The sequence below is a fragment of the Wyeomyia smithii genome, chromosome 2, assembly GCF_029784165.1.
Source record: "Wyeomyia smithii strain HCP4-BCI-WySm-NY-G18 chromosome 2, ASM2978416v1, whole genome shotgun sequence".
Lineage (NCBI taxonomy): Eukaryota > Metazoa > Arthropoda > Insecta > Diptera > Culicidae > Wyeomyia > Wyeomyia smithii.
Genome location: NC_073695.1, coordinates 114,955,675 through 114,974,579, shown reverse-complemented (window position 1 = coordinate 114,974,579; position 18,905 = coordinate 114,955,675). Strand labels below are relative to the sequence as shown.

Sequence of the window (18,905 nt, the reverse complement as noted above, 5' to 3'; positions counted from 1 at the left end):
TAGATAAATCCTGCCTGCCTGCAAACAACACAAAGAATCGTTGAAGAATCGTTTGAAAGAATCGGTTTTTCGTGAAACATTCACTATAAATTAATCGTATTGCATGAAACAAGCAATTCTGAAACGAAATTATCAAAGAATACTGTCAATTTCTTCGCGTCAGTTTGTCTCTTGCTTGCGTAGAAATGCGTAATTTTAATTAGGGGCCATCCACATACCACGTGGACAGATTTCAAACGTTTTGACCCCCCCGCCTCCGTGGAAAACTGCTCATATATAAAAATTTTGTATGGACCGTGGCCCCACGATGGTTTATAGGGATCGAAAGCTTATGAAGAGCGCTTTCAGTTACTATTCCTAAAGGATTGTTATGCGATGCGATTTTTTCCATCCTTGCATACGAGTTATATATCACTCGTTTTGACCAATTGATTTTGTCAGTTGACTATTCATACACTATTCAAAATCATTATGAAGAAACGCTGTGCAGGTTTTAACGTGCCATTTCTTAAGGTCGTCCGTGAAAAACATAACCTGTTTTGGATGTGCGATGGGTGTTGTTAGTTGATGAAATACACCCGGTGCGAAAACCAAATCGCAACCGTCCTGCTAAGCGTCGGCATGGTGAGTCAGAGACTTCAAACGAACTTGCGAGAGACGCGGCATTAGACAAGTGCGGAAACTATAATTCCAAACCTTCCAATGATTCGCTGCTGAATTTGTGGACGACGGACGAAATTACTGCCTGTGTAGAACGTGTTCTTTTTCTCGATGGTGCACTAACTAAACTCTCCATTGACGATAGCGCGGTAATATTAGCCGCCTCGAAACTCAGGTCTTCCAGGTCCGCTGGACCAGACGGCATCCGTTGTCCTGAAAAAATGCATTGGTATTCTGGCTTCCCCAATGAGTCGTCTATTCACTCAATCTATTCGCTCTGGCGTCTTTCCCTCGGTCTGGAATTCAGCGTACATGTTTCAAGTACACAAGAAAGGAAATAGAAGTAACATCAACAGCTACCGTGGAATCTCAGCTCTTTGCTCCATACTTAAACTCTTCGAGCTCGTCGTGTTTGAACTTACTTTCTCGTTCGTCAAGCAGTACATCGCAGACGAACAACACGGGTTCATGCCTAAGCGATCAACGACCAAAAATCTCCTGACGCTCACATCCTACGTAATGGACAGCTTTGATGACCAGTCTTAGATGGACGTCAATTACACCGACCTATTTGCTGCTTTTGATAAACTGAACCACAGAATCGCCGTGGCGAAACTCGAAAAGCTTGGCATTGGAGGCCCACTGCTTCACGGGTTTAAGTCGTATTCATTTGACCAGCGTTTAGTAGTGAATATCGATAGAGTCTTTCCGAAATCTTTCTCCGCTCACACCGGTATTCCGCAAGGCAGTCATCTCGGCCCTTTGATATTTCTGATATACTTGAACGACGTTCATTTTCGACCCCAAGACCTTAGACTGTCATTCGCTGATGACCTAGAACTGTTCGCACAAGTGAAAACTCCGTCAGATGCCGCAGCGCGCCAGGACCAGTTAGGGATTTTCGCAGAATGGTGCGCGGACAACCGCAGGCAATTGAACGTTGACAAATGTAAGATAATAATATTCTCCAGAAAGCGTAGCCTAGTAATTTTCAACTACAACTTGTCAAATACACCTCTGCGACGCAAACTGTGTCAAGGACTTGAGAGTACTGCTCGACTCAAAGCTTATTTTTAAACCCTACATGACATTATTATGCGTATCGCCAAAAGTTTAAACGACATCTATGTATTGTCTGAAAGCACTGTCTTGCACTTTGGCGTGCTCGAACTAAGAATACTGCGCTTTAGTGTGGAATCCCTACTATCTGAATGGAGTAAACAGAATCGAGCCAGTACAACGAAGATTTGTTCGTTTTGCTCTCCAGATACTTCCGTGGTATAGTCCTTTTCGACTACCTAGCTACCAACAGCGTTGCAGACTCATCAACTTAGATACACTGAAAATCCGTCGGTACATAATCAGGGCAATATTCGTCTCCGACGAGTAGATTATCCGGCAATTCTCGAGCAACTCAATATTTATTTTCGATCACGCATGTTGCGAAGCAGTCTCTTTCTGCACGTTCAGAATAGGCGAACAAGCAACAGCAGCTTCAGCGCGATAACCGATCTCCAGCACCATTTCAATCGTTACGCTACATACTCCCATTTCGACACCAGCCGAGATGCTAAAGACTCGCTTCTTAACTTCAGTACGTAATTTTTAGTACATATAAGAAAATCATAAGGAACAAAAGGCCTGTTGATGTAGCAGCGAGTTTTGACAATGATTAATTATTCTTAAGGCAATACCTCGAATCACACTAAGCCAAATAACTACTTTCTTTTATCATGAGGATATGAATACATAAACAAATAATAATTGTAATTAAACTATACTTGATCAAAATCCGAATCGAGAATTTGATATAAAAAGAAAAAAAAAACCGGTTCAGCTCGATGTAATTTCAGTTTCATGCGCCCCTCGTTGACAAAAACTTTGAGTTCAAATGAAATGATTAGTAGTTCATCATTCAAAAGCCTTTCTAACTAATCGAACCTTCTGTTCAGAATGTTCCCTTTGGTTAAATTAGTACAGTCCGTTGTCCTTACAAAAACTATGTAAGGGTCATTCCATACGAAGTGACCATGGAAAAGAATAAACTTGGACACGACCATCACGGATTTGGCTCAAAGCTCTAAATTTGATAATTTCATCAAATTTAGAATAAAAATGGCTGCATTTTCCGAAAAATGTAAATTTAGTTTTCAAATACAAAAATAATCTATCTGGCAACACTTCCAGTCAAAAATAATATTTTTTTTGGATCCCTTGGTTTGTTTTATTTAAAAATCATCTATATATCTATTCTGCGGACGTCCTACATCTATGAATTGTAAGAAAAAGAAAAACGGAATTTTGAACAAAAATTGCCTGACTTTGTCACAAAGAGGGGGGTCCCACAGAGCGGGGGGTGTTCCAATCGATCGGATTTTTTCGGATTTTTTCATAGTGAACCTAGATGAATAATTCCCCCAGCTTTGAGCCAAATCCGTGATGGTCGTGTCCAAGTGGCATGTACACTTCGTATGGAATGACCCGCATATCAATTAAATGCGCAGGGTAATTAAAATATTATAAGCAAACTAAGGTCGTTCGATTTTCTTTAATAATTTTAACATTTTTTTTAGAATTGCCAAAGAAATACCGTATATTGGTAATCTTCAATAATCAAGACATGAAAACCTTACAGAACTAGTATAAGATGTAGGTAAAAGTAATTTGAACCTCGCTTTTCCTTTAAAAAATTTTGCAGTCAACCTTTAGAATACAGAACTGGACTTGTGCAACGATCCTTTTCGACCTAACTGCAATTGCTATTACGTTGACGTATATTGGTTAACTCCCTCTATAGGTGGCCAATCGTACCGTTTCTAAAACATATTTCCTAGTAACGAATTATCTTTCGCCAGAATTGCACAATCGCTGAAAAAGTAAATATGACACGGTCGCATTTACTGCTTGAATGCATGCGCCCTATAAATATATGCAGATGATGACTGCGTACACCGCGGTAAGACGGAAAAAATTGCTCAACAGTTATTGTGGAGCAACTTGTACTGACAGTTGAAATCCAGTACTTGGAATCACACATGCGGAGATTTCTCTAATAACAAAGCACGGCTATAGGTACATGGAGTGGGGCAACCAACGGTCACATCATGGCGAGAAAAGAAAGTCTCTGCTGCAACAACCGCGAACAAATTGTAGCCCGCACAAGGCAAGAACTTCTCTGTCCATGTTGTGGCGTGCGTGTTTTTAAAAACCCAACGTCGACTCGCTTATGCTACGAATAAATCATTGTAATTATGTTTTTAAAGCCTCTGGGGGACGTGTATCGTGTTTCAAGTTAACGCTTTCTTCGAGAGACACTATTTTGCTGCCGTGTCAGATCGATTACGGAATAGTTGTATTTTTATGTTATAACAAATTATTTAAAAAAAGAAGGTTGCAATCTTGGGGATGCTGTGTTTTGCCATCTCAATGTGTTAAATGTGTCCATTAGATAGCAATTATAATCTAATGGACACCCTATGTTACATAGCAGCATTCAACGCATATGCTTGGTTACTAAAAGAAGTCACAGGTGAATTACTATGAAATAAAATATGTTTTTTGCCACTGCATTTAGCTCGCTGGGTTTATGGGGGTGAAAAATGGTATGATGACTGAGGAGTTTTCGTTCCTAATAAAACTGTAGTGGCATTGCTGGTTTCGTATTGAAGAGCAGTCTCAAATGTGTCGGTTGTAAAAATAGGCACTCTAGTGGGCCTATTGATGTTAGACAGATGCTCATCAGCATTAAAATTTTCTGTTCTGTTCCTTATTGTTCAAAATTAAATCCCTCTGCTGAGCTTCCACACCAACTCGCTTCCCTCTGACGAAACCGGTACCATATATTGAAAAGTTTCGGTATTCATATAAACACGTGCGATTTGACCGGAGCGATAAAAACTGGCGTAGCGTAAATAAATATGCCATGAACCACCTTTTTTTCGGAACGTCTTATTATGTAGTGCCAGACCGCCTGGCTGCTCGTGATTTTGTGGGACAGTGCGGTCGAACAAAGCGTGGTTGAAATAATTGCTTTTCCGTTTAAAAATGTATTAACATTGGTCGTTACATACCTTTAATGTTCCTGTGCGTGTTTTCTAGGAACGTACGTGGAAATAATCTTCGCTTTGTTGTTCACCTGTAATATAGAAATACAGAACCTAATAATTATACTGTTATTTGTCACGTGAAAGCGGAAGGAAAGAATACCGCGAGTAGTTTTAGATGCTTTTAAAAATGAAAGACCTTTGCAGATGATTGTAAAGCTTGAAAAGGCAATATATACGTAATATAAAACTTGATAACTCATTCAAATAAAAAAATAATGCTTGTACACCAGTTGCTTTTTCACTTCTTCAGATATCTTTACACGGCCCTAGTTTTCGATTGCAATCGCAACTGAATCGCGGCTTTTCTTTTACGCTACGACTGTAATGCGAAAGAAAAAGAATAACATTCTGTTGTGGCAGGAAAAAAGGTAGTGCTGAAATGACGGAACCAGTAATCACCTTCAAAGCACAGATACACGTGACGTGATGCACCTATTGGCATGGTAGAGCATGTGCCAAGTTTTTCTTTGTTCATTTTACTTCTTACTGGAACGTCAATTAGTATGTTTTCATTGTGGGACAAGTAGTTGTTCGCCTATGTTACCCCGACACTGAAAAAATGGCATTTTCAGTAATTCTCTTTGACTTCCTTAGTTCCCAGGATCACAATGTCAACTGACTACAATAAAACAGTTCGAATAAGATGGTTGGTTTAAATTTAACTTAGTCGCTAAGTTAAGCTTAACTTTCTTGCTGATCTATGAAGTTTGTTAATGTATATCATTAAGCTCGATCGCTTTTTATGCTTTTTATTTTATGGTTTTTCACGCGGCTAGTTTTACGCGGATTCCGGAATTTACGCGGTTTTTATTTACGGAATTTCTATACGCGGATTACGGAATTACTGATATGGACAAATATAAATGTTTTTAATGATGGTTCACATAATTTCGATTGAATACAATGTTCATAAAAATTATTATATCCTGACACTTGATATAATACTGTACACTAAACTGACATGAGTGAAAACCAAGTTCTATTTACCATAACAATTGATTTTTTATTATTCTTTCGCAGAGGAAGTTCCAGATATTGTTGAATGGTGAAGAACAAGGGAAGCATACCAGGAGCAGGATTAAGCTTAGTTAACTGTCAAGGCATCTTCTACGAATTCCTTCATGGCCAAATATCAAGGTTGCTGGTAACGATTTTTAGAGAGTGCCACTCATTGATGAATTAGTTTTTGCTATGCAAAGGAATTTAGATAAGTACAGAGTGTACAAACTGCAAATTCGTCATCTGCTATGAAGTTAAAGGCGGCGTACGATTCAGTCAAGTAAAATGAGTCGATAAAATTCAAGACACAATTCCCGAAAAAACTGGATTAAGTTGACTCGGTAGACACTGGACGAATCCGAGTTATGCGTAGACAGGTGAGACACATTAAAAAGATTGGATGTGGAAGCGCTCTGAAATCATTCGTGTTAGGGGCCGTTCAATAATTACGTAAGCATATTTTTCCACTTTTTCGAAAAAGCACCGAGCACGCATCTTTTTCTTTTTGCTTCATTTGGTCAATACAAAGTAATGGATACAATTCAAATGATAAATCATTTAGAGGACTGCAGCTATATCTAAATTATTTCGATCCAGTTTTTCCACATCATGCATTGATCATTGTTTGTTCCTTCAGACTTTATAACGACAACTGCAGCCAGCGTATATGGCATATCGTCTATTTTATTGACAACCGCAGCGCAGCAGTCAAGAAAATATACCATTCGACTCGACTGGCTGTACATTTTTGAAAAGTTTTTTTTTTGCATGCCTAGCCACCGTTATTTCAATGCCCCATTGTAACTTTTGTGCCAGCCGGCGTTAGGTAGCAACAATGGGACTTAGGCCCCCAATGGAACTGCTTGACGATGGGGAACCTATTCATAATGGACACCGTAAATCACCTGGTCAAAAGTGAAAAAATGCTATGGTTGATGTTTTTCAATAAGTGGGCGGAAATCACAGCGCGAATGCCACCGCCGGTGGTAGTCGGTAGTGCAGTTGATTCTGTCGGATTTATCAATAACTACCGGTCGATTGCCAAAAAGATACGAAATGCTAGCTTTCTTTTACCCTGGTAATGATGCCCGTATAATGTAAGTAGTTTTCAGTGGGAGAGAGAAGAAAAGTTGTTTTTTTCCTTTTCTTCTATTTGCAATGCACATACGCTGTGTAGTGCAGCACTCAGCCCCTTTAATATTGGAGAAGAGAATTGCTTGAACAGCTGAGATTGCGGTTATTGCAGAGGTTCATTTTTAGGCATGTATAGATTTTTTTTCTAAAGCTCTATGAGAATGGAATTTATCTGTTAAATAAGTCAAAGCTTGACATCCTTTCAAACATAGTAAGTTTTTTTTACGTACGAATTTAATCTTTATTGTTACGCTATATCGAATAGATTGCCTCACAGTTTGAAGAAATTGAATTGTATCAATTTCGAAACGATCGACAGCAGAAATTTTGAACCATTCTACAGACTGTGGTTTCACTTCTACGCTCGCCTGTTGGTTGTTATCTTCTGGACTGAAATGGCGCAGAACAGCATACGGCAAGCATATTTTCCCGGCTATGCGCTGCTGTGTAACTGCTAATGGGGTTCCTGTTTTTGCGCCGAGTTTGTTGAACTGGGTTACCGCAAGTTTGTTGTTTTTTGAAGCAGCACTATTAAAAGGACTGCCGGTTGCTATTGCGAAGAAGTGTTACGCTCTTCTGTTTTGCCATGGAGGCACATTTTAGACTTCTGAGTAGTTTTTGTTTTGCCGGACTGAATTCATTCGGGTTTGCAGGTATACCAGTTTGGTGAAATTGGTTGATAAGGGTTACAATTGATACTATGTGTCGTCACTGTTTGCATCAGCGACGTGTTAGCTTAATATCGTTTTTTTGTATGAACATTTCAAACGTTTCACTCATGTTGAAACTGATCGAAAATTTAATGTTGGATCTATACAATTATTATCATTAGTACGCAAATATACACACAATATGTTACGAAGACTTCCAGAGAAAATCATGAAAGTTTCGGAATCCAACATGACAACTCTTCACACAATTTTACTGCAGGGAAGAAAAAAAACTAAACTATCAGTAAATAATTCATAAAATAATAAATTTCTTACTGATTGCATCTTAAAATGAACCAGCTGTGAATATTCCATTTAATTCGATGCTATATTTGTATAGACATGCCTTTTGGAAAAAAATTGATTAAAATTTCAAATGTCAATAACAACATGATAATTTACTCGAATTAAAAAAAAAAAAACTAGAATCGAGTCGGGTGAAACTTTGGAAGTTTTACATATTGTTTTTAAAACATTAGACATCGCGATATTTAGTGATCCGTTGCAAGAATTCATTCATTTGTTCATTTTATTTTATTTAAATTTATTTGCGTTACATCATTAACAGACGCTCCTTTAGGAACTGTTCGGGTAACCAAATCTTTAGCAAATCTTTATTCATAAATTGCTTTAAACTGCAAATAATTTAATATTAAAACTAAAACGGATGCTATTCAATTTAGTTACTCACAATCTTGGTGTTCGATCACAATCGATAATGCTGATCTCCGACCTATGAGCTTATCTTCAATGTTCTCCGCACGTGTAACAACCGACAAATCAGTTTCAACTTAATATTTAATATATAATATCAACTACGATCAAAGTTTGTCTTCTAAAGTTTTTCAATCGGATGAACGCTTTTAATTGCCTAACCTGATGACTCCTCTCCAATCTAAAGACACTTCAGTGAGAGTAACAATAGGTGACGTCCGTCTATCTTCCCGCTTCGTTCTGCCATATCACGTTACTATCAGTTGCTATCAGTAACGGTCGTTCGAGGGGACTTCGATTGCTCGTTGTAACAGGAACATCTCTTCGATTACACAAACGCCTGCTAGGATACCATGGCGATTGCAACATTTTGTGTAGAAGCGTTTTGATTTTTGCCTACAAGTTATTTCTATGTAAAATCGTCTGCTGAACACAATAGCGTGGCCAACATCAAAATGAATCGAAAAAAATACACAATATTGGCAACACTGCAGAAATAAAATTACGTAGTTCGATGAAGTTGTTTTTACAAATTCGCAATGTGTTCTATGACCCCGCAGTATACACAAAGTGTAATAAACGGAAAGTAACAAAATATATAACGGCTGCACGTGTGTTTCTGCCGGCAAACATACAACCAAGAACCGCAATGCGTGTGTATCGAGACTTCACTCGCTGCATTTGTATTGATGCAACGATCAGGTTCATTTCTATCCCCTTTATTCACACATAATCAGAAAGTCAACCTGTCAACCTCAAATATCTAATTAGTTAGGACCAGGGGCCTATAAACGTCAACATTTTGCCTACCAATCATAAATTCATCACGGCGGTAATATTTCATTTCAAATGCTTACAAAACTTATCTTATACATTGAAAGTGCACATTGTACTAAAAACAAATGTTGAGCTCTTGTTTTTTCCATCTAAACGACATTTACTAGAGAATTACTCTATTTCACTTGTTTTAGGGCAAACCAACCAAAAAGTGGGTACCAGAAACGCTGGTACCAGAATCAATGAGTGGTAAATGGAAAATGTATGGAGTTTGACAGCCACAAGACTCCCCTGGCTAGAACAGGACGTGACAAGTGGCTTATAGTTATTCTTCTTTTCGGCCAAAATCGCTCTCATGAAACAATTCGATTTTTCGGCAAGACGCTCGGCAGTGTTTCCAAAATTTTCTTTCAAGTTCTGAATTTATTTATTTATTTCGTCAATCATATATGTAGACTGGTAACATTAATTTCTAAACTATACACGAACATAAAACAAATTAATTTTGTGTCCTCAGCCTAATGGACTTAAAATACTGTTTCAGTTTAAACCGGGACATCGTAAAGTCAACGGCTTCGCAGTGTTGATTATAAGAATTCATCATACTATTTATAGGTCCATTTTTTGCGTATTCCGTACGATGATGGTTAAGAGCAAATAAACTACGGTGTCGAAGTTGTCGAATGGGTGCATAAAAGTTCAATTTAGAAAGTAGTACTGCTGAGTCAACGTTCTGCGAAACGATATCGTTTACAAATGAAGCCATCCCGTACTCTCGCCGTTCTTTTAATGTTTGAATGTCAATCAACATGCAGCGTGCTTCATATGACGGAAGACGATGTGCGGTCCAACCTAGCTTACGAAGAGCATATAGTAGAAATTGCTTTTGTACTGATTCTATTCTTTGTTCATGTACGCCAGGACGAGGAGACCACACAATGCTACAGTATTCCAGTATTGACCTCACATAGGCAATATACAAAGTTTTGATAGTGTTCGGATCTTGAAAATTGTAGCAGAAGCGTTTGATAAACCCTAACATGTTGTTTGCCTTGTGTATGATGGTGTTATAGTGGTCGATGAAATTAAGTTTAGAATCAAAGATTATTCCTAAATCCCTAATTTTATCACATTTCTTCACATTCTGATCCCCTAATGCAATTACAATTTTGGGCGTTGTTACTTTTCTGCTAAAGGATATTACATTGCATATTTTTACGTAGGCTTTTCTTACACCAGATGTAAAATGTGTTGATTTCATTCTGAAATACATTGATGTCTTCTTGATTTTTTATTTCCAAAAACAGCTTCATGTCGTCGGCATATATTAGAACTTTAATATTTTTGAGGATGAAGGAAATGTCGTTTACGTACAAAATAAAAAGAAGTGGTCCTAAGTGGGAGCCTTGGGGAACACCTGAAGTAACTTGAATGGGATTCGACTTTTTTCCATTAAATTTTATTATTTGTTGCCTGTTTGTTAAATATGATTCAAGCCACTTGAGGAGACCAGACTCAATTCCAATTTTTTGCAGTTTAAAAAGTAGCGTTCGTATGTCAATACGATCAAATGCTTTGCTAAAGTCTGTATAGAGAGCTTCAACATGGTTCCCATTATCCATTGCATTCAATGAGTAATCTACGAATTCAAGTAAATTTGTGGATGTAGAGCGGCCTTTGAAGTTGCCGTGTTGTTTGTCAGTTATTCGATTTTTGACTTGAGCAAATATCTTTTCATTGACAATTGCCTCAAAGAGTTCAGGAATGCAAGAGATAATAGCGATTCCACGATAATTACGTATGTCAGATTTACGCCCAGATGAGCTTTTCCATATATTTGGGAAGACTCCAGTTTCCAACGACATATTGAACAGCCAGAACAAAGGAGATGTAAGTTCCTTCGAAAGATTTTTCATGAGTGCTGGAGGTATTCCGTCAGGTCCAGGTCCTTTGGAAGGGTCTAAAATTCTCAGACCCTGCAAAACATCCTGTACCTGAAGTTGGTTGACACCAACGTTTCTTGGAAATTCTGGATAAAATGCAAAATAATCGCGGTCGCGATTTTCTTCGGAAAATGTGGTATAGATTTCCTGGAAAAATTTTGCAAAGAGATTGCAACTTTTCTCCGAGTTATCACCAACATGTTCATCGAGTTGCATTATTGATAGAAAATTGTCTGATTTTAGTTTTGTTTTGACGTAATTGAAGAAGTTCTTTGGACATGACTTAATTTCTAGTTCAGTTTTTGCATTGAATTCTTCAAAGGCATCACTGATTGCAAAGTTCAGTTGATCACATATTTCCAAGTAAATTGCTAGATTTTCACTGCTATTGTGTTTTTTGAAAATTTTGTGGGCTTTTTGTTTGCGGTTTTTAAAATTTTTTATTTGTTTGTTGAACCAGACTGGATGTTTAGTGTTAGCGTGGCCTCGTTTTTTCTTCAATGGAATCTCTTGAGAGATGATGTTGTACAAAATTTTGTAAAAGACGCTAACAGATGATTCGACATTTCCTTCATCTCTAAAAATTTGGTGCCAATTGACACAGTTTAATTTGTTTTTAATATTTGCATAGTTCGCGAGTTTGAAATCAAAGACTTCCTCATACTCACAGTCGTAGGGTCTTTGATATTCATGTAAAAAAAAAGAATATTCAATTGCTGTGTGAAACTTTTCGTTTTTCCACAGTGGGTCAAATGATTCGGTCATACAGAAGTCTTCATGGATATTCGTTAAGAGTAGGTCCGAATAGCAATTTTCACGGTTTCTTACATGGTTAACCTGGTTCAAACCTAGTTTAGCAATTTCGTCAAACATGAAGTGCAAAGTGATGTTATCTCCAACGACTGGGAGTAGAATGCTTCCGTTTTCAGGGTCCGAGGTGAAGTCAGCGGTGTTTTGATTGAAGTCCCCATAGATGTGAACTTTCACTTCTGGAGGTAGTTCAGATAAAATTTTTTCTGCGCAATTAAAAAACTTTTCATACGTAATTTTATTAGCGTTATGTGGGGGAAAGTACACAGAGGCGAATACGTGTGTTTCACCTGCTATGTGCGATTTTATCCAAATGTGCTCGAATTCTTTGAATTTAGGTGCAACAATAGTTTCTGAATTAAAATTCACAGAGACCGCTATGAGGACTCCTCCGCCTGACTTCTTTTCGGATTCTTGAAGATTCCTGTCATTCCTGAATACATTAAACATATTTCCAAAAACTTCTTCACTTTTGACACTTTCATCCCAGTTTGTTTCAGTCGCCAATATGACTGAAAAGGATGAGCCTAAAAGATTGTTGTAAATTTGTTTTATTTTGGCTGGGCCTTTCATGCGATTGAAATTTTGACAGTAAACCAGAATTTCAGTCGCATTTTGTGTTGGTGAAGAAATTTTTGGGGATATGGTGCTTGACGATGTTTGAGGGTTGGTGAGTGTTACCTGTAAGTCTTCTTCTTTCTCATCGAAAGGGGTTGTTATTTCCGAAAACTCGGTTTGTGAAATTTGTCGGTGCTTTCCCTTAGTTGTTGTTATTTATTATTTATTTATTTATAATTAATTCATTTGATAATGGTTGCTCAATGCTCATGGAATCTTGAATTGATCTAAAGATTTATTTCGGAGTTATTTGCACTAGTCATAATTTCAACTCATTCAGAATTCAAAACATGATTACTATTCTGAATGTTGATTTTTACAGATATAACACAGTCCGGTCTATGAAAAGTTTTGAAAAACTTCGTAAACAGAAACAGTGTAAAGGAGAAATATCAATAGTTTTCGCAACATTGTCAACCGTACCGACTAATAACAAAATTCAACAGCGCGCTAAATAAAATCGACCAATCAAAGGGGGTTTTCACTTTGACAGAACTTTGGGTGATTTTTGGTTTCTCAGGACAAGACGTGAGTCCTGTCCTAGTTAATTAGAAACACTTCCGTTTCGTTCCCCAGTGTTTACTTGAAATGGAAATATGTAATACCATGTGATAAGCATACTGTATGAAGGGGAAAAATGCTGCCTGGCAGCTCTTGTCATATTTTTTCCATCAGAAGTATCCTCTGAAACACGTTGTAGATTCTACCTACGACTAGAATATTGACCTGACTTTGTTTGTTTGATCCAGCTGAGTGTATAAACTCGTTACGACAGGTTATTTCTGATAGGAATCCTACTGGCACCGGTACATTGGTAATGTTGGCAGAAAACAAGATAGGAACATCCTAGCTCTTCAGTGCTTTCTGCAAAGTTGTTAGGCATCTAAAATACTATACTTTTACATAATGTAGTGCATTTTTAGATCACTATTGAGCTCTCTAGAAAGGTAAATGCAAAAAAAGTAGGTATTCCCATATAAATTTTCATACAAATTTGAAATGCAATGCGCCAAGCGGAGACAAAACCAATCGACTTCCGGTAAGTTTAGGGTTGTTTGGGGCCCAAAAGGAACCAAAAAAACTTGGTTCTGGAAAATCGATCACTTTTCCCCACCCATGCATACAACCAGCGAACTAATACATGCACACCGGATGAATTGGAGATAGAAGAGCATATGTGCATATGTGCAACATATGCAACGGTGTGTGATTTTTCTTGACTGGAGATTGAAAGGGAGAATTTTTCGACAGAGAAAATTTTGCATGTGGTTGAAACGGCCCTTATTAAATAGTCGTACTCCCGTATCACGTGCAAAATAAATAACACTATATGTTGTTACTTGATGGGAAAGAACTTTATTCCTTGCAAATAACAGATTTGTTACCTAAAGGGTAATTTTGCGCTATTGCTTTTAAAGTAATAAGAAAAAGTTTTGCGTGTAGTAGTTCTCACAGGGTCCAATGTGGGTATCGTATTGATCCTCACAGGATTCAACACGCTTTCACATCTTCTATGTGAGTTCCAATACGCACAGCCTAGCTGCAACGAATCGGACGGGTCGCAGGCTGTGGATAGCAAAACGTCCTCCAGATATGGAGGTTAGGTGCGAATATAATGAATAAGTACCCCCGAACAAGCAGCAGGAGTCACTTAGGGCCGAGGGATGCGTAGTGGGCTCTACACAATCTCACCTAACGACTCCTAAAAAGTGAGTCGGTGTTGTCGTAAGCGCTCCAGGAGGAGCAGTCCAAACAGCCTCTATACTTCAGAGGAGCGGCTAAGAGAGAAATGCGGTTTCTCGTCAGCTACACCCACGAATATTCAAGAAGAAGAACCAGATCGGAACAATCCGCAACGACCTAGGCGACGAATAAAGGACACGGACGGGAATCTCGAAATATGGAACTGTAGATCGCTCACATCTCTCAGCTGGTCTTGAGGTACGATGCTGGCCTAGCAAGCCAGTTGTCGTAGGTTCGACTCTCGGTTCGGGAGCAACTGTTAGTGTCAGTAGGATCGTAGCGCTAGCCTCAAAATGGTCCTGTATACTAAACAGTTGGCTGCGAAGTCTGTGTATAAAAACAGAAGGTCAAGTTCCGGATCGGAATGATCGGCTTTGCCTTGCTTGCTGTAGATCGTTAAACATCCCGGGTGGCGACAGGATCCTACTGGATCATTTGGAACCCCGTCATTTCGGCAACGTAGCGCTGTAGGAGCTCTGCCGAAAAGGAGGAAATGTACGTAGAATGTGTGGCCGCAGGGCCCCGTACTACAAGAGCGGCGGCAGAACAAATGAGCGAGGTACCGGCTTTATTGTGTTGGGCAGGATGCAAGTCGTGTGATCAAGTGGCAGGCGATCAGCGACAGGATGTGTATATCGAGAATAAAAGACCGGTTCTACATTTACTTCATTATCAATGTGCACTGCCTGCATGAAGGAAGACCAGATGTTGAAAGGGAAGCCTTCTACGCACAGGACGTCTACGACAGCTGCTTATAGCGGGACATCAAGGTCGTCATCGGGGATACGAACGCTCAAATCGGTAGAAAAGACCTGCATAAATTGGTGACCGGAAACGAAAGTCTGCACACCGAGACGAACAACAACGGCCAAAGATGCGTAAACTTTGCAGCTTCCCGAGGATTAGTAGTCCGTAGTACATTCTTCCCCCGCAAGGACACCCACAAAGCCACTTGGAAATCACCTGACCAACGAACAACAATTCAAATTGACCATCGGAGGACGGTTTTTTCGGACATCAATAACATACGCACCTACCGAGGTGTGGACATGTACTCGGACTACTTAGTGGCTAGGAACAGAGACGCCAAGGTGCAGAAATCACTGGTATGATGGGAAATGCGAGGGTAAAAACGAGAGAGAACCTGGTCAAGTACAGACGGGCAAGGAACGACATGACCACGATCCTAACGATCGTGACCATGAAGAGCTAGAAGAGCATTCACTGCTAATGATACGTGAAAGTTGTACGAAAAGATTAACCAATCCCGTAAAGGCTTTGTGCCGCGAGTCTACTTTTGCAAAGATGTGAAAAGTAATCTCATCACGAACAATAGCAAAGCGGCATTTCGATGAACAGCTAAATAGCGAAGCAACAAACAGAAGCGGAACTGGAACGGATCTGAGAGTACCAGCAGTAGTATTTTCTAAACTGCCGCGGCTGATCAAGGCTACAATACGTGTGATATGTTACGTGCGTGTTTCGGGGATACGCGTGTTCTTGAGTCTCTTTGAATTATACCGAGGATTGTGACAAGGTGATGGACTTTCCTGTTAGCTTTTTAACATCGCCCTCGAAGGTTGTATACCAAGAGCGGGCATCGACACGAGTGGTACAATTTTCACGAAGCGAGTTCAGCTTAAGGGCATCATAGCACGAAATTTTGCGACGGTGGAGGAAACCTACACCAGACTGAAAGCGGAAGCTAAGCATATTGAACTGCTGATCAATGCGTCAAAAACAAAGTATATGAAGGGATGAGGCTTCAAGGAGAACTGTGTTAGCTTTCCACCGCGGATCATCGTAGACGGTGACCGCTGATAACAACACCAGCAAGGAGATCTGGAGACGCATTCAAGCGGGAAATCGTGCCTACTTTGCACTTCGTAAGAGATGAGATCCAATCGACTGCGCCGCCGTACGAAGCTGAAGCTGTACAAAACACTGTCCGCCGTTTAGGATATTAGTCTTAAATTTGAACAACTCTTCCATTTGTGAGAAGTACTCAGTTTGCTTAGCCAAACACGTGTGCAAAGTTTTCTTCAAATCAAATTTTTTTCTCATATGTGGGTTGGGTACCAGCTAGTGGTAAATAAACATAAACTAACCTAACCTTAGTAGACGGTTTGAATATTGCTAGGCTATCGTTTTTTATCAGACCTAACCGAATACTTTTGTTTGCTTTGGTAGTGTTTATTATTTGCATTGCAACCAAATAATGGGGGCATAATGGGGTGCCGAAGTCCTACGAGCATACGGAGTTGAGAACGTTGTGTGTAGAGTTTTATGTGCATTGGCATGTAGCATTGCCAACAACAGTGCACGTTTACGTCTCTCCTAAAATTATTCAATACAAATGAATGTTTTCCTCAAATTGCTTGTGCAATATCTACCTTTGCAATTCTTCTTCTCCTATACTACTGTAATTTTTTGTTCCAAAATAGAAAACCAATAGATGTTTTGTATTCAATCCATCACCGTTACCTACAGTTTCACAGATAACATATTTTCAAGAGAATGTCGGCGTCTGTACCTCAGTCGTTTGAACTCCACACCCGAAACTATTTTGACAACCATCATTAGCAATATAAACAAGGTTACTTTTAACAAAACAAATATATTATGCTTAAATTTTTAGTGTTGATTTTTATTTAAGTTATATAATTATGAGATGTTATATAATTTTATTGTGTGCGATCAACTGGTCTCTGAATCCTTCAGCCATAATTTGAAAAGAAAGTAGTTTAATTTAAAAATTTAATATTGTAGGTACGCCTCATTAAAAGGTAATTTTGAGAATGTAGCTCATATGACAATTGAAAATGCAACCTACAAAATTTGTTATTTTCCAAAAACTTCTGAATTGATTTGCTTAATTCGTGCAATTGTTTTGAATTCATTTGATGGAAAACGAACGATCCTTTACGATGATCTTCAAAACAAAATAAGCATTTCCTGGAATTCAACCATATGTTTGTAAATTTTAGCGTAATGAGATTTGTAGCGATGTTTTACGTGAAGCCAGTTTGTACTTACAATGTAGTGCTGGTGTATATCTGAAACAAAAAAAAAATTGAATAGTAAAAATCTGCCAAGAGAAAAGTTAATATATTTTATTATGAAACGTAAACCGGTTTATTGGTTTGTTTGATCATATAGTGTGAACGATAAACGAGACAACTCTCCCTTTTTACAGATATGCATTCGACGCGAAACGGTCTGGCTGGTTTGTTTGCATGTCGGAAGCACATTGGCACACAGCAGAATATTACGGTTGAGTCACAATTATCTGCACAGTCGAGCAGTTCGCACTTGCAGTCTCTGTCATTGTTTTAAATGCCACAGTCTGAAGATTGCACAGCAAGTAATAATTCTTGGTAGAGGAAACATTTCAATACAGGCCAGCTTTGTTATGCTTACCAATAACTACTTCTTAAACTATTCTAAAGGAAAATGTGTTTCCCTAATTTAGAAAAACAATTGCTTTGAGCAAAGCATGCATGGCATTATTCAGAGACATATATAAGCCGACAGGGAAAGAGTTTTCCAACAGTAAAAACCGTTCAACTGTTTCTAATGGACGAAGGATTCCCGCTTCGGGTTTTGAAGTTTTTTTGTGTTATGTGCATATATGCCGGCTATTTGGCTGAGTGATTACCGGTCGTGTTCGGCCCCCTCTGGTAAGCGAAGCCGATAAAAATCGGTAACGCAACGAATAAGTTCTGTTTGCCGGTCGGTGGAGAAGAGCTGGGGACGCTTTACCGTTCTTCTTCGTCTCCCACCCAACATTCGGGCGAAAGTCTAACAGGAAACTTCTTGCACAATAATGAGGAAATTCAATTTATTTATGCTTACCCATGTTGACTCCATGTTCGTTCGAGTGCGGGAAAGAAGCGGAAGTTGATTGCCAAACGTTAAAGTCTAGTCTGTGTGTGTATTTTTTTTCTTGTGCGGGTTCGAACAAAATCGAGAGTATCGATCGTTTCGGGAATTACTTCGCCGGGTATGAAGGTAATGTGCTAACACGCACCTTATGTGGTGAAGCTAATCGATTGGTGCCCGGCAGACAGCCGGGCAGCACAACTTTTCGTCGGAAATGTTGATCTCAGAGTGCATAATGTTGCTGAATTGACGGCAGGTACATAGATGTGGGTGCAAGGGGTTGTAATGGATTTTTGAAATCGATTTCTTTCAAAGAAATGAAATTCAATTGCGGGACAATAGTATATGAAAATTAAGAAAATTAGCACTGCATGCGGTCGATCGTTTACTAGAAAATTTTACCTCTATCATGTATAAAAATCTTCTTTAATTACCGATGTTTTAATAAATCGATATTTTTTAAGTGTTACTATTTTTGAATCAAAAGAATATCATGTAAGCTGAAAATCGCCCTCAAATTCTTCAAATGTAAAAAAATAAAACACATAATAAAAAGTCATATTAAAAAGCAATTAAATGCGCAGTGGTACCAAATTGCTTAAATGTTACTGCTCGATAAAAACTATTCGTTTTACGCCCTGTTAGCACATCTTAAGTTGACCGTTATATTCGCGCGTGGCATCAGTCGTAAAATATCACAGGATGATGATGGTTTTTAGCTCATGGTGTTTTCCGAAAGTGCTAGCACTGGTGGGATCCTCTGTCGGACAGTCTCAGTAGATAAAAGGGTCAAGGAGAAAACCTTGTAG

The 18,905-nt window shown here is 38.8% G+C and overlaps 1 protein-coding gene across 2 annotated transcripts in view; it reads right to left on the bottom strand.

Annotated features, from left to right (window-relative positions):
* Positions 1-18,905, bottom strand: part of LOC129721542 (neurotactin) — a 65,024-nt gene that overhangs the window by 26,998 nt on the left and 19,121 nt on the right. The window contains exons 2-3 of one of the 2 annotated variants that reach the window (XM_055674240.1): positions 17,251-17,270; positions 4,731-4,795 (exon numbers count right to left, since the gene is read on the bottom strand). The gene's annotated coding sequence lies outside the window, so the exon portion shown is untranslated. The remainder of the gene's footprint in view (positions 1-4,730; positions 4,796-17,250; positions 17,271-18,905) is intronic. The other variant, XM_055674242.1, reaches the window with a different exon arrangement.